The sequence below is a fragment of the Nilaparvata lugens genome, chromosome 4 (genome assembly GCF_014356525.2).
Source record: "Nilaparvata lugens isolate BPH chromosome 4, ASM1435652v1, whole genome shotgun sequence".
NCBI classification, from domain to species: domain Eukaryota; kingdom Metazoa; phylum Arthropoda; class Insecta; order Hemiptera; family Delphacidae; genus Nilaparvata; species Nilaparvata lugens.
The window spans coordinates 76,718,771-76,735,978 of record NC_052507.1 but is presented as its reverse complement, the minus strand read 5'-3'; the positions used below and the strand labels follow the sequence as shown (position 1 = coordinate 76,735,978).

The 17,208-nt window shown below is 36.1% G+C and overlaps 1 protein-coding gene across 1 annotated transcript in view; it reads left to right on the top strand.

The window, feature by feature from the left end:
• LOC111045263 (semaphorin-5B) overlaps positions 1-17,208 on the top strand; it is a 272,649-nt gene that overhangs the window by 217,442 nt on the left and 37,999 nt on the right. The gene's annotated exons all lie outside the window — the stretch shown is intronic.

Below are 17,208 nucleotides of genomic sequence, written 5' to 3'. Positions count from 1 at the left end.
ATTTCCTCGACAACTAAAGGACTCGCCACACCAAGCTCGCCAGTACCGCCGAGGTAGTACCGCTGGTGGTAGTTTTCTCGGCTGAGCACGCCACACCGAAAAACGTCCGCTAGCGGTAGTCTCCGAGTAGTGAGTCTAGTAGTGGGGGGAGGGAGTCCAACTACAGTGTGTGAGTGAGACGTACTAGTTGCGTTGTGCTGCAAGGAGGAACGCCGAATGAGTCATCACTCTGTGCGCATGCGCTACCTCTTCGAATCGCCTGCCATGTATTCAGGTTGAGTGCGCCACACTGAGCTCGCTTTGTCCGCCGTACTACCTCTCAGCGAAGTTTTGTTGAATCGCCTAGCAGGCGGTCGTAGGTGGTAGTGCGCCGTACTACCGCCGCGGTAGCGAGCTCGGTGTGGCGCGATCAACCTGAATACATGGCTAGCGATTTTTAAAACTTCGCTACCGCCGCGGTAGCGAGCTTGGTGTGGCGTGCCCTTAAGTTTCTCGTCGTGTAGTTTACACTGTGAAAATGGTTTCTGTTAAGCAATCATTGTTTGTTAAACAAATAATTACTGTTTTCCCAAACATTTTCAGTGTTTATTGGGATATTGGAAGGCCCCCGTGTTTCTAGGTACGCTAGGTCTGAAGAGACCTTGGATCTCTCAAAAAATAAATCTCTCCATTCAGATATTTATTGGTGATTTTCAGTTTATAACATGATAATTTGACGTCTTGAGAGACTGTCGATTAGGTTTGAAGAGATATAGACTCTTAAGGCTGTGCAAAGGTTGAAAATAGACTTTCTACTCGTAATATTTTTCAAAGTTTTTCGATCAGTATATTATCATCAAGCTATCAAAATGAAAAAGTTTTCTCAGGAAAACATTTTTTTTCTGATCATTAGACTACTTTTTGAGATATGAGCGCCTTAAGTTTAAATTTTTGGGACAGAACATTTCAAATTCGGTAAGAGATAAAACCGTGAGATTTAGAGGATAGATGCTTCATGGTATTGTTGATCTAGTGGTACAAAAATTTTCTGAAAATATCAATTTTTAAGATAGTTCAATTTACTAAAAATAGCCAAAAATAACTTTTAGTAAAGTTATTTCTGGTGAATTGAATAAGTTTTTCAAAAATTTATATTTTCAGAAACTTTTTGTTTTACTAGATCAACAATACCATGAAGAATTCATCCTCTAAATCTCATGGATTTATATCTTACCGAATTTGAAATGTTCTGTCCCGAAAATTCAAACTTCAGGCGCTCATATCTCAAAAAGTAATGATCGGAAAAAAAATGTTTTCCTGAGAAAACTTTTTCATTCTGATAGCTTGATGTTATACAAATCGAAAAACTTTGAAAAATATCACCAGTAGAAAGTTTATATCTAGCCTTTGCACAGCCTTAAAAATGCATATACTTTCAAACAATCAATTTCCTCCCAACCACATATGAAATCAATCAGTCCACTTGATTGACAAATAATAAAAAATCTGAAGCTGCTTAAAAATAAATTGAAAGTCCAAAACGTAATAAATATTCATGGCCCCTGTTATTGAGGAAGCGCGTTATGCTGACCTACATTAAACTACTCACATGTCTATAGATATAATATGTAATTCAAATACATCGTATTGATAAGATCATCAATTAATATTGGAAGCTTAACACTGTCAGACGGATGGTCTAATTTACAGCCATTTCAATCTTATAACTGATAATTAACTACAAAAAGGTCCACGTTATAATGGCAGTGGAGAACGATAGGAAATCAGCGTTGCCGATTCTTTGCCTTGTCACTGCCTTCTATAGAGGATAGCCGATACCGGTACATGTCGTGTAATATTAACTGTTCATTCTTGTTTGAAATAATCAATTATATTTTACTCGTCAAGAAATTATATCTTTCAATGATTGAATAATAAATTCTCATAATCGATATTCAGTGTTTTATCAATTGGTTATATTTCTATATTGTCAGAAAACGATGTGGCAACGTTGCACAGGTAGAAAAGGATAGCGTGATCTGGTTTGTCGAATGATAGACGAGGATAGCAACACCCATGGTTATCAAATACTTCCATTATTGACCGAGCGAAGTGAGGTCTAAGATTCAAGTCGACGGTTTGGCATTTACGGCGAAACGCGGTAATAGATTTTCAAGAAATTTGACAGGTATGTTCCTTTTTTAATTGCGCGTCGACGGATATACAAGGTTTTTGGAAATTTTGCATTTCAAGGATAATATAAGAGGGAAAAGGAGCCTCCTTCATACGTCAATAGAGTAAAAATCTGGTGTGGCGCACTCACACAACTTTTCTTGTCGTTATTAGAATTGATCACCTGACGCTAGTGTTCACGCGCATCACAAGTCCACTTATAAACAAAGATCTAAGTCAGCTGGTGACAGGACAATAACGCTGGAGATATACGAGGTCTGACATCTCTTCATAGTGAATGATTTAAAAGAATAAACATTAAGAGAAAGTTGCCAACAGTTTGCAATTGGATAATCACATTTTCTCGAAATTCGAGCTTAATTTCAATTTTAGGTGAAAATGTTACTCAACATAATTTGTAGAGATTCTTATGCTCAATCTTCTCCACTCGAATTTTTTTGTTCGAATTGTATCTGAAGCCTGATAATTGGGAATCTGAAATCCAACTTTGCATAATAGATGGGGCGGAGCTCCTGAAATTTTTACAGATATGGGACTTGTGGCAATTGATAGAGCTCATCAATGACTATTCCAGGTATGAATTTAATCAAAATCGTTGGAGCCGTTTTCGAGAAAATTGCGAAAAACCCTGTTTTTGACAACATTTTCGCCATTTTAGCCGCCATGAATTGGCGGATTGAATTTGATCGAAATTGTTCGTGTCGGATCCTTATATTGTAAGGACCTTAAGTTTCAAATTTCAAGTAATTCCGTTAATTGAGAGATGAGATATCGTGTACACAGACGCACATACACTCACACACACACACACACACACCACACACACACACACCACACACACACACACCACACACACACACACACACACACACACACACACACACAACACACACACACACACACACACACACCACACACACACACACACACACACACACACACACACACACCACACACACACACACAACACACACACACACACACACACACACACACACACACACACACACACACACACACACACACAACACACACACACACACCACACACACACACACACACTTTTTCGGACTCAGGGGACCTTGAAACGTATAGAAATGTAGAAATTGGGGTACCTTAATTTTTTTCGGAAAGCAATACTTTCCTTTCCTATGGTAATAGGGCAAGGAAAGTAAAAATCAGACTATAGAATTATTCATCATAAATCAGCTGACAAGTGATTACAGAGATGTGTGGAGAAGCCAGTCTATTGCTGTATTTCCATCAGGTACTTGTGGATGAGAATACTGCGTGAGGTCTACTGTTCACAGAACTACTAGTAACATGGATCTCACTAAAGGAAGATACGAAGGATAATACAAAGATGATACGAAGATAAATATAGCAACACCAATGTTAATCAAATATTGCCTTTATAACGTGGACCTCACTATGGTATCTAAATCACACTCACACTGACACACTCACACCCTCGAATACCTTGCAAAAGTGATCCTCCATCTGGAGCCTGGGCCAAACTCTCTTCATACTTGATTCATCATTAATAATACGGCTTGACTGGTGTGTCTGCAGCTACCGTGAAAGGTTGTGCAAGACACCAGCTCCAAGATTTATTATACTGTAATTTATTTTTATTAGAAGTGGAAATCAATTAAGATGGTCATTATCTTTCTTAAAAAGACATGATTTAAATTTATAAAACTCACCCAACGCAGTGAGAGTGGAACAGCATTGCTTTTACGCACGTGTTAGGTTATGGCCTCATTAGTGTGACGAATTTTTAGAGTGGTTCGTTTAATTTTCTGGTCTTGCTGATTGAAATTGGAAACCTTATCTAATTAGTGTGTATATCATGAAGATATATACTGAAATTGAAGAGAGATTAATAGGCTATTAGTGGATTCTATTTTGAAAAATGGTGTTGTAAGTTTAGTGTAAATAGTAAGTAAAATATTACTGTTAGATGAAGCAATAACGTTAATGAATGGTATAGTTGGGGTTTTTATACAGCCAGTGCACTTCATAATATGAGCGTGCGCATGAGCCTCAGTATCCACTGAAGTTTATTGATGGAGAAAGTACCTTTTTAATTAAGTGCCCTGGATTTTAATAAGTGATGGAGGAAATTTTATTTGGATGAAAATAGATGCTTTTATCAACTACTGTATTTGAAAATGTTTTTCTCTTCCCAATTGTTCAAAACTTAGTTAAGTATTGTGCTTCAATAATAATTAGTTGAGTGTCCTCTTTCGAATAACAGATTATTTTCTCAAATTTAGTGCCAGTTGCACAAAAGCCGGTTAGATCTTAATCGTGGTTAATTTCACGAGAATCAATCAGAGAGACTTTTTTCTGAAAAAGTTTTCTCAGATTGTTTTTTGTGAATTTTAATCTCGATTGAAATTTAACCGTCTTTTGTGCAACCGGGCCGTTATAATCTGCATTCTGTTTCTTTAGTATAAAGGTAGACGCACAAGGATCGTCATCGGACGGACGGCACGGATCGGACGGATCGGATGATTAGATTTGAAGCATTGTTTTCAATTGGAGTGCGCATACCTATATGGATGCGGATAGGTATGCGCACTCCAATAATTGAAAACAATGCATCAAATCTAATCGTCCGATCCGTCCGATGCGTGCCATCCGTCCGATGACGATCTGTGTGCGCCTACCTTAATAGTTTAACATTATTAGAATACTTATGAAACCATGATAGGATCTATCAAAATCTGAAGAAAATATTGATCTATTATTCAAAATACTTATGAATACTCAAGTATTCAGAATACTTAAAATACTTATGAAACCTTGATCAAATCTATAACAAATATAGATTATTCAAGGTTTACCAAGGTCTGTTTTCCAAGAAAGGGTCACTATGTTTTGATACTGAGGAACCCTCCTCAAGCTCTAGATCCACTCATCACTCTTCATCATTCATGTGGGCATCACCCTCAGAAAATAATGCACAACTTCTATGCATGGTATAGTGAGGTCCACGTTATAATAGCAGAGTTTGATTAGCAATGATATTGCTATCCTTGTCTTTCATTCAACAAAAGTGATAGCGCCATTTCTTTCTCGCTTTGCTCAGTTGCCAGATCGTCTTTTAACAATGTAGAATTAATAAATAGTTGACAATATATTTCATCTTATTATGTAAATTCATTATGAAATTATTAAAAAATATAATTTATTGCTTAATAAAATATAATTGATTATTTTAAACGAGAATGAACCGTTCATATGTTATCAATAAATCTTGTGAAGTTGTTAATTGTAAATCCTTCACAGATAATACGATGTTTCTGATATTTATAAGAGCAGTCTCTAAATTCCTCTTTTGCGAATAAATTCACAAAAAATTAAGGCCGTCCGGCTCGCAAAATTACTGGGTTCAAACCTCAGCTCTAGCTCAGTGGTAGAAACATGAATTTTATAAATACAAATAATCACCATAAGGTTCAGCGACCGATGATTGGTAATTCTTACCGCTGCTTCTATGAAGTTCTTGAAGAATACCAATACGGAAAATAAAAGAATATTTGATGACTGATTATCAGTAACCATGTACCACTAGAGAATAATAAGGACCAACTATAGTTGTTTCTAGTTGATTCTTAAAACGCTCGTCGTGAATACAAATATTCACCAATATACCCTTCCAAAATTCCTTAGAACTTACAACGCCAGTTCTGGAAGCTCTCTGGATCCTTATATGATATAACTGGAACCTTATTAATATAATTTCTTAATATATTTATTCTGGTATATGAGATGAATATCATCAAAGGATGATAAATATTGAGTGCTCTGAATAAGATTAATATCACTCGATTCAATAATTTTAAGTGCTGCTAAATATTTGCTGATATTAAAACAGCTCAAACTGTATATCACGAGATGAACTAGGATAAAATAAATTTCTACGATTTGTATGCTGACTAAAAACACAAAATATATTCCCATAAAAAAGATATGCATAAAATATTCGATATATCTATAAATCACTTAAATAATCTATTTCTAAAATCTGAATAATTATCACAAGCTTTGCTAATACTCCAATAAGGAATTCCCTGAGTATTTTTTGAACTCCTTCAAGCCATCAATTTCTCTTATGTGAGATGGGATTGAATTAAATATTTTCATTCCCATATTAAACGGGCCACTCTCCAGCAGGCTTAGTCTGTGATGTGGGTAAACAAAACCTCTCAATCTTGTATTATGGGGATGACTCACCTGGTTCTCCTCAAAGAAGTTTAAAGAAGGTATTGACAAGACAGAGGTTCGACAACGTTTTTCTCCTATCTTTCTCCACTGCCATTATAACGTAGACCTCACTATAGCAACACTACGCAGCTGTGACTGTGACCTGTGACAATATTCATAACATACAGCATGAATCATAATTATCATTCTCCTTAGGTCTATGTCTCAAACTGCAATGCCCATTCAGGGTCCACATTTTAATCCCTTATGAATTATTATGAACAAATCCTAGCAGGCAGTAGACAACCGGAAACTGATGAATAGCAGACCGGAAACGTTGCAACCCGTGACAGCCGCTTCTGCAAAAAATTGTGAGCTCGAAATCACGTCCCCCATTGTTGCCAACTTCCTTCCAAGAACACCAGTTGCCCTTCCGCCATTTTTTGAATTCATGTCAGACCAGTAGACGTGTGCTACGTTACCCTCTGTTTGCCAATCTGGTATTCTCTTTGGTTTTTCAACTGCAGTTTGGGATAGTGATTTCCATTCTCAACAAATATTCAAGAATTAGAAAATTTCATGTTTCTGTGACTCATCCCTTGTCTGCTTGTCAGTTGTTCATAGGGTGTTATTATAAATTGAATTTAAATCCTGGTTGAATAAAAAGTAAAAATAATTCAAACTTAGTTACAATTAAGCTTGATTCCGTGTCAGTGAAAGTGACCGGCATTGTAGAAATATAATTCCCATGACTTTCCATATTGAATAAAAACAAAGAAGTTGATATTGCCAAAACCACTAATTTATTGAAACAATTCGATATTATAGTTTTGTTTGTTCTACCATTATCAATCTCCAGTAAACTGGTAGCTTGAACCAGTAAACTGGTAGCAGCAAAATATAGTATAGTGTAGTGCACGTACTATTGTTGACCAATCAGGGTTTAGCTCGACTGTCATTAGCCGAGATCAGAGTCGCCCAAGTATTCAAAAAATGACTGAGCTCAACCGCCATTGGTCAACAGCTAATGACAAATCGTAGGGCTTCACCCATTCAATAAATTCTGCTGCTCAGTGTTCAATCTGCTTTCTATAAAACTGCTTTCAAATCACTAGAGATTGATAATGGTGTAACAACCGAAACTAGTATCTCAGATTGTTCTAATAAATTAGTGGTTATGACATTATCATCTCGATTTCAGTTAAGATGGATTTCTACCTCAACAACATAGAAAGAATCTGATACCAGATCGGTTGTTGAGATTCAGGCTCTATCCCTGGCTCAACTCTATCAATACTGCAGTAATTTAAAGAAGGTATTGACAAGTTCGACAACGTTTTTCTCCTATCTTTCTCCACTGCCATTATAACGTAGACCTCACTATAGCAACACTACGCAGCTGTGACTGTGACCTGTGACAATATTCATAACATACAGCATGAATCATAATTATCATTCTCCTTAGGTCTATGTCTCAAACTGCAATGCCCATTCAGGGTCCACATTTTAATCCCTTATGAATTATTATGAACAAATCCTAGCAGGCAGTAGACAACCGGAAACTGATGAATAGCAGACCGGAAACGTTGCAACCCGTGACAGCCGCTTCTGCAAAAAATTGTGAGCTCGAAATCACGTCCCCCATTGTTGCCAACTTCCTTCCAAGAACACCAGTTGCCCTTCCGCCATTTTTTGAATTCATGTCAGACCAGTAGACGTGTGCTACGTTACCCTCTGTTTGCCAATCTGGTAGTCTCTTTGGTTTTTCAACTGCAGTTTGGGATAGTGATTTCCATTCTCAACAAATATTCAAGAATTAGAAAATTTCATGTTTCTGTGACTCATCCCTTGTCTGCTTGTCAGTTGTTCATAGGGTGTTATTATAAATTGAATTTAAATCCTGGTTTGAATAAAAAGTAAAAATAATTCAAACTTAGTTACAATTAAGCTTGATTCCGTGTCAGTGAAAGTGACCGGCATTGTAGAAATATAATTCCCATGACTTTCCATATTGAATAAAAACAAAGAAGTTGATATTGCCAAAACCACTAATTTATTGAAACAATTCGATATTATAGTTTTGTTTGTTCTACCATTATCAATCTCCAGTAAACTGGTAGCTTGAACCAGTAAACTGGTAGCAGCAAAATATAGTATAGTGTAGTGCACGTACTATTGTTGACCAATCAGGGTTTAGCTCGACTGTCATTAGCCGAGATCAGAGTCGCCCAAGTATTCAAAAAATGACTGAGCTCAACCGCCATTGGTCAACAGCTAATGACAAATCGTAGGGCTTCACCCATTCAATAAATTCTGCTGCTCAGTGTTCAATCTGCTTTCTATAAAACTGCTTTCAAATCACTAGAGATTGATAATGGTGTAACAACCGAAACTAGTATCTCAGATTGTTCTAATAAATTAGTGGTTATGACATTATCATCTCGATTTCAGTTAAGATGGATTTCTACCTCAACAACATAGAAAGAATCTGATACCAGATCGGTTGTTGAGATTCAGGCTCTATCCCTGGCTCAACTCTATCAATACTGCAGTAATTTAATCTTAAAAATTACAATACACCCGCTTAGTTGTCCGCTTAGTAGACAACCAAGTGTAGAGATAGGGGTGTAAAGTATACACTTTCAATGCCACCGGTTGCATTGTTTGGTGGTTAGTGGTGGTGGTGACAATCTTTCTTTCTAAGACACCACCGAGGAGGGATCTTTGATTTATTTTGTTGTAGCATTTCCAGTTTCCAGCCGTTTTCCACAATGGACCAAGAGACAGTCCCTAATAAATTCAATTGGTTGCTGGCCGATGAACAAGATAATTGGCGATCTTTTGTGTTGTTTATTCCGTCGGAGTTCTGTTGCATAATTCACCGACTGAACGAGAACTGTCCGCCGGAATCGTGATACAAACTTGAATAATGTAGCTCAAAATTATGCAAATAGAATAATGGATTCACTATATAGTGAGGTGGATAATGGCAGTGTTGGATTTGCAATGGTATTGCTATCCTTGTCTATCACTCAACAAAACGGATAGCGCTATCTCTTTCTCGCTTTGCTCTGTCGCCAGATCGTCTTTTAACAATGTAGAATTAATAATTATTCAACAAAATATCTCATCTTAATGATGAAAATTCATTTTGAAATTATTGAAAAATATAATCTCTTGCTTAATAAAATATAATTGATTATTTTAAACTAGAATGAACAGTTAATATTACATCAATAAATCTGTATCAGCTACCGTCAAGAAGGCATTGACAAGACAGAGGATCGGCAACGTTACCTCTCTCTCGCTTTGCTCTGTTGCCAGATCGTCTTCTAACAATGTAGAATTAATAATTAATTAGCAAAATATTTCACCTTAATTATGAAAATTTATTATGAATTTATTGAAAAATATCATTTCTTGCTTAGTAAAATATCATACATTATTTTAAAGAAAGATGATAAATCAATATCACATTAATAATTCATTAATAATAGTTCCAATTAATTGTGATTTGAGTGTGATATTTTTGTTTTTTATTCTGTTTTTAACCATCAAAATTTTAAATTCTTAGTTTTCGTTGTTTTTTTAATGAAAATGGACTAAATTTTAGAAAAGTGAAACCATAACCCTATCTTGGACTTTTAAAATGTAATCTAAATTTGGGAGAAAAATTGTACAAGGAATATCCTTAGTTTTTCTCTCCCAATCAGTGCTACTTTGTGAAAATTATAAATAAATAAACCTGTATAAGCTACCGTCAAGAAGGCATTGATTAGACAGTGAGGATCGGCAACGTTGTTCTTCTATCTTTCTCCACTGCCATTAGAACGTGGACCTCGCTATAGCTGGTAAAATGCTCCCTATTCATGTGCCCAAATACCTATCCATCTCTCTCACAATCTCTCTCTCTCTCTCTCTCTCTCTCTCTCTCTCGAAATCTTTGCCTGCTTATGAAGATGGACCATTTGCATAACACGGCGTGACTCTAGGCCTACACAGGTCCTTTACTTCTATTATCGATTTATACTGAATTAATTTGAAAATGTTTTGACTGTTAGTTCTTTATAACGGGTTTCAACTGTTTTTTTCAAAGCTTTCTTCTCATCTCGGCTTTTGGATTCACTTGTCTATTTATAGATTCTGTGTTTTGATTTGAATAAATTCATCAAGTTGTGATATTATTTCCCTTGGGTGTTGTGTGAGATTGGTTTTTCTGTTATGTATTCCGTATTTGAGGTTTCTACTCATATATTTGAATATTTTTATAATTCCTCATTCTTAATGCTGGAATCTGAAATATCACATGTAAATGTAAACTCCATATAGCATGATTGTATTCATATAGGTATCAAACCCTCTATAGTGAGGTCCAAATTACTAGTAGTTCTGTGAACAGTAGACCTCACGCAGTATTCTCATCCACAAGTACCTGATTGAAACTATAGACCTTATCGAAATACAGCAATAGACTGGCTTCTCCACACATCTGTGTAATCACTTGTCAGCTGATTTATGATGAATAATTCTATAGTCTGAGTTTTACTCTTATATTGGCGTATGAAGGAGGCTCCTTTTTCCTTTTATATTATTATCCTTGAAATGCAAAATTTCCAAAAACCTTGTATATACGTCGACGCGCAATTCAAAAAGGAACATACCTGTCAAATTTCATTCAAATCTATTACCGCGTTTTGCCGGAAATGCGCAACATATAAACATTAAGAGAAATGCCAAACCGTCGACTTGAATCTTAGACCTCACTTCGCTCGGTCACTATAGTTTCGATCAGGTACTTGTGAATGAGAATACTACTAGAGGTCTACTGTTCACAGAACTAATAGTAAAATATAATTGATTGTTTTGAAGGAAGATGAACAATCAATATCACATTATTAAACCTGTATCAGCTACCGTCAAGAAGGCATTGGCAAGACAGTGAGGATCGGCAACGTTGTTCTTCTATCTTTCTCCACTGCCATTGGACCTCACTATAGATTTCTGACTAGCTGATTGAAGTCCCCAGCAAAAGTCGTCCTCCAGCAATATTCTATTCTACCTATTTATTTTCCTATTGTGTCTGGAAGAGGATCTTCAGAATGAAAACCAATTATCGCCCACTTGGGCACGGCTTGAAAAAATGTGGGACAACAATGATCGAACGAACGCCTGTAAACCAACTATAAACTTCTCGGTCATAAAATTGAAATCGCAAATAGAAAACTGGTCGTAAAATTATATGAATTTTGCATTTTTCAGCGGGTGGGATAGCGAAAATAAAATGCTGAAGTGTGTGTGGAGCAGTTGGAGCTTTGTTGGTTTTTTATTGCCCATGTGTTATGACCACCGCCGTGGGACAGATAAAGGGGTTTTCAAAGAGAACTCCTGGGTGCATTCATATTGCATTATGCACACAATAAGTGCAATAATGCATTTCACAAGTGCAAAGGTGCGAATAAACATGTACAGATTGCTAGAGTGTAGTTCACGTTGTAATGGTAGTATTTGATTAACATTGGTGTCGATATCCTTGTCTAACATTCGACAAAGCAGATGATGCTATCCTTTTCTAGATCCGCGTTCTTTCCAGATGTCGGTTTTTAAAAATTTAGAAATAAAATTACTAACGAAATATTCAATCCCAGTTATGAAAATTTATTATTCAATCATTTAAGAATAAATGGAAGTCGAAGTGCAAATTTTTATTGAGAAAACATGAAGAACCCAATACATACCCTATGAACTTGAGTGTTGATAGTAAATGACATTGGGTAATAGGGTGAGGCAGAACATCCAAAAGGATCTCTCTGCCAATAAAAGCCATATGAATAAATAAATAATTGGGAAATATATTTTCTCGACAAATTTAATATAATTGATTATTTTAAACATGAATCCTATTATATTAAGTGAGCAATTTCTGTATATATTTTTATATTTATCTGCTTATTTTTATATCTGGTTATGTGGTTATTCATGTCCAACGGATCTCGAAAACGGCTCTAACGATTTTCACGAAATTTGGAACATAGTAGGATTATTGAATGAAAAAGACTAAGAAATTGTCAAAGGTAGGAAAGAATTGTCATAGTAGGATTATGATATGAAAATTCGATTGCACTAGGTCTCATCCCTGGGAAAACTCGCTGAAGGTTATTAAAATGATAATTCATCCTTGGAAAACAGCTGAGACTTTCGTCGTCTGTGGATAATAAAAGTGAGGGATCGAGTGCATCTGTGGATAATCAAAATATCTCATCCCCGAAATTCATAAACTGACGTATAGCCAGCTGTAAAATAGAAACATGACCTTCCTCATAATAAAACATATTAGTCCCTCTCCAATCATTTAAAAAAGTTGCATTTTGTTTATCAAATAAATGACGAGCAAAGCTCGGTGCCCCGATATTATTCTTTATTCTTTATTGATTGATATAATAAGTATACATCATATAAATGATAGGGAGAGGAAAAATAAGGTAACCTTGTGCTATTCCTCTCCCCAATTTAGATATGGTTACACATAGTCCGATATTGAACAGTTAATATCGCATCAGATATACCGGCATCATCCATCCTCTATAGAAGGCAGTGGCCAGGCAGAGAATCGGGACGTGTTCTCCCATCTTTCTCTACATTTTTGAAAAACGATATTGCAACCTTGTGGAGGTATAAAGGGATCTGCTTTGTCGAATGATAGACAAGGATAGCAACACTTATATTTAATCAAATACTGCCATTGTAAACGTGCGTATGGATTTACGCGCCGCGAACATGAGCAATTCACTTTTAATCAGCTGATGCCAAGCTTTTTATATCTGTATCTTACCGTTTCTGTAAAAATACAGATATAATCAGGTGATGAAAAGTGAATTGCTCATGTTCGCGGCGCGTATATCTGTACGCACCTTCACGTGGACCTCACTATATCACACACCTAGGAATAAAAACCCACTCATATATTGTCAAATTCTACAGTTTTATTTTTATTTGGACCATGGTTTCGTGACCACACAGGTCATGTACTTGGTATAGTACACAGGTATTGAAAAGTGCACCTTACGGTACAATAATATTCTCAGCATTTTGTTAGCATGCACCTTGGTCGTTCCAGTCTTGTTCTCCCACTAGAACGGCAAGGCGACCGACCATCTGTTCGCTGCAAGAAATAAATTCTCGGCGTGCTTCACTCTAAAAAGGCGTTTGTTGGATTCGGTTGATGTAGTGAATGACACTAATAATGCCGTTTGCACAACAGCCGGTTAAATTTTAACCGGGATTAATTCCACGAGAATCAATCGGAGAAACCTTTTCAAAAACGCGTTTGTTGGGTTCGGTTGTTGTAGTAAATGAAACTAAAAATAACAGCTGATAGTTGCAGTGATAATAGTTTTAATTTTTCTGCTCAAAATTTTCAAGTTTATTTCAATATTATTGAAACTTTCGGATTGTTTAGTGTTATTTCCGGCTCTTATCAACCCTTCGAAATTCAAAATTCATCAGTCATTATCTCGAATACGTATTCTCGGAGTGTTAATCCTTGGTGAAAACAGAAATTTTAAACTTAACCTCACTTTGGACTATTTATGTGCCAAAATCAGGAATTGAAGAAGTTTTGGACAATTGCCTGTTTCTCTTTCCAAATATCGTGTTTGTGACTGTTCTAATAAATAAATAAATAAAATATTTTTTAACCGGCGTGCTTCACTCTAAAAAGGCGTTTGTTGGATTCGGTTGATGTAGTGAATGACACTAATAATGCCGTTTGCACAACAGCCGGTTAAATTTTAACCGGGATTAATTCCACGAGAACCAATCAGAGAAGCCTTTTCAAGAACGCCTTCTCTGATTGGTTCTCGTGAAATTAATCACGGTTAAAATTTAACCGGTTGTTGTGCAACCGGGTCATTAAGTTTTAATCGGCTGTGTCCAGTTTGGTGACGAATTATGCTGATTATAAAGATAAAAATTGTTTGTAAATTTAATATAAATTGCTTATTAAAATAAATAAAATTTATTTCTTTTATAATGAAATTTTTTTAAATTATTGGCGATGCCTTTAGTGAGGTCCACGTTATAATGGCAGTATTTGATTTACATTGGTGCTGCTATCCTTGTCTATCATTCGACAAAGCAGATGGTGCTATCCCTTTTCACCTCCACAAGGTTGCCAGATCGTTTCTCAACAATTTAGAAATATAATAGACAGAACTCAATTATTATGCAAATTTATCATTGAATAATTAAAAAAATATGTATTCTCTATAAATCAAATAATATCACTGGTCATTCTTAACAAGAATGAACAATTAATATTTCAACGGTATCAGCTTTCCTCTATAGAAGACAGTGGCAAGGCAGCGAATCGGCAACGCTGTCCTATCTTTCTCCACTGCCTTTATAACGTGGACCTCAGTGTTGTTGCTCTGAATCTGTAGTGAGATCCACGTTATAATGGCAGTGTTTTGAATGGTATTACTATTCTTGTCTATCATTCAACAAAGCGGATTGCGCTATCTCTTTCTCGCTTTGCTAAGTTTCCAGATCATCTTAAGAATGTAGAATTATTAAACAAAATATTTCATCTCAGTTATGAAAATTCGTTGTCAAATTATTGAAAAATGTCCATCATTCAACATAGCGGATCTCTTTCTCTCTTTGATCAGTTGCCAGATCATCTTAACAATGTAGAATTAATAATTGATTAACAAAATATTTCATCTCAGTTATGAAAATTCATAAATCAAATTATTGAAAAATATAATTATTTTTATAATTAACTTAATAAAATAGCTATAATTGATTATTTTAAACGAGAATGAACCGTTAATATTACATCAATAAACCTGTATCAGCTACCGTCTGTAGAAGGCATTGACAAGACAGAGGATCGGCAATGTTGTTCTCCCATCTTTCTCCACTACCATTATAACGTGGACCTCACGATATCTCTCTACGGGAGTGCGTCAGCCACTAAAGGTGGCTCTTGATAAAGGTGCTATACCTTGTGTAAGTGACCACGGTTTGTTCATCAAGCCGTTTTTCATTAGCTATTGTCTGACATTAGTTATTGGTTTCATTTGATGTTCTCTTCTGTGATAAAACATTCATATCAAATCATTCAAAAATGTGTTTTAATATACGGTAACTAATTTCAAACTGCAGACCTGCAGCGAGTGAACACCTCTAATAGGTGTACACCTATACACCCCTCTCCACTGCCATTATAACGTGGATCTGACTGTTGTCGCTCTGCATCGATTATGCTGGCTGTACACTGGTTGCTCTCCATATGGTGGCGGTAGTACGAGACGACAAAGCACCCAATAAAAATGGCGATAACGTGTGAATGTGATGTGAGGTCTCAGTGCAAAATCACCAACACCAACATTAAATTTCTACAAATAATGCGGACCAGCTATCGTCGACTCCTCACTTGATGTTTCCCAAGCTCATCTAACTATCCTCACTCACGTGATTCGCGCTCTCTGTCTACTGTATTGTCAGAAGACAAACTACGACGACCTCTCGACTCCAGATTTGACCACCTGTTCGAGTCCACTCATATTGCACCGTCATTTATCCACCATATGTGCATTTTTTTGAAGCCAAGTCCAACCTCAGCTGCGATCTTCTCCCCTGTTTAGCGAAAAGTGACTGAAATAACTCAGGTTTCTCTAGATAGTAAATCTTTGTGCTTATAATAATCGATAATAGTTTTGTAACGGGGTCGGCTAAATGACGGTCGGCTAAGTAGGCGTCTCAGTTAGGAAAGGAGAGACGCTTGTTTCAACATCGTCTCATGTCCAACCGATATTCCACATAGCGCATGCGCAGATAACACCTCAAGTGGGATACACTTGATTTATTGATGAAGGATTGCTGTGAATTAATCAGTGAACCAGTAAGGTCCGTGTTACTTGGAATCCTTGCATATATTTTGTGCGATTTCTTATTCTTCATGTTATTTGTCCCTTCTATTTCAAACATTTGCTTCAATACAGGAGAAGCCATGTTGAAAGAATGGAGAAACATTAGCGTAAGTAAATATCCCATGGTATAGGGCGTTTATGTCGCAACTTTTACTGTTATCTCAAGTCGATTACTGCCGATTATTGTAGATTTTTACTGTTTTGACTGGATAAGAATGTATGAACGGCACAATATGATAGACTACCAGCGTCATAAAGCTTCACAGGAAAGATTTACGTGGACTATCATCTTGAGATAACAGTAAAAGTTGCGACATAAACGCCCTATACCATGGGATATCTACTTATGCTATTGTTTCTCTATGATGATAGGTTAACGAGCCAAATGTTGCAATATTGTCCTGTTGGATAAGTAAGCTTGGGGAGACCCAGAAAGAGGTGGATTGGAGCTGCAACAGGCCTAATCAGTAAATGGTAGATGATGATATCATTTCATCAATAAAATAAAAGAGCATCAAATCTCAAATGCTAGTATTCACAGACTAGACTGACCATGGAGAGGTTTTCTAATCAAAGCATAATTCATGTCTAGTATAAAGGGAAGTTTAAAGTTATCAGTTTTATGCCCATTTACTCGATTGATAATTACTTTTATATGGAAAATTGTAATATTATAAATTTAAAATTTCATATTACGCCTGTGGTACTTTTCTGTAAGTTGTGTAATTCTGAATGATTAAATGAATAAATAAATAAATTCGTTCATGTACAAACGGCTCCAGAAACAATATTTATCCTACTCCATAGAAAAATCTCTCAATCATATTTCATGAGCTTTTTCTCCTTCGTTCTGTTCTTTTATCATCAACTGTATTCTTTAAAAGAGTTG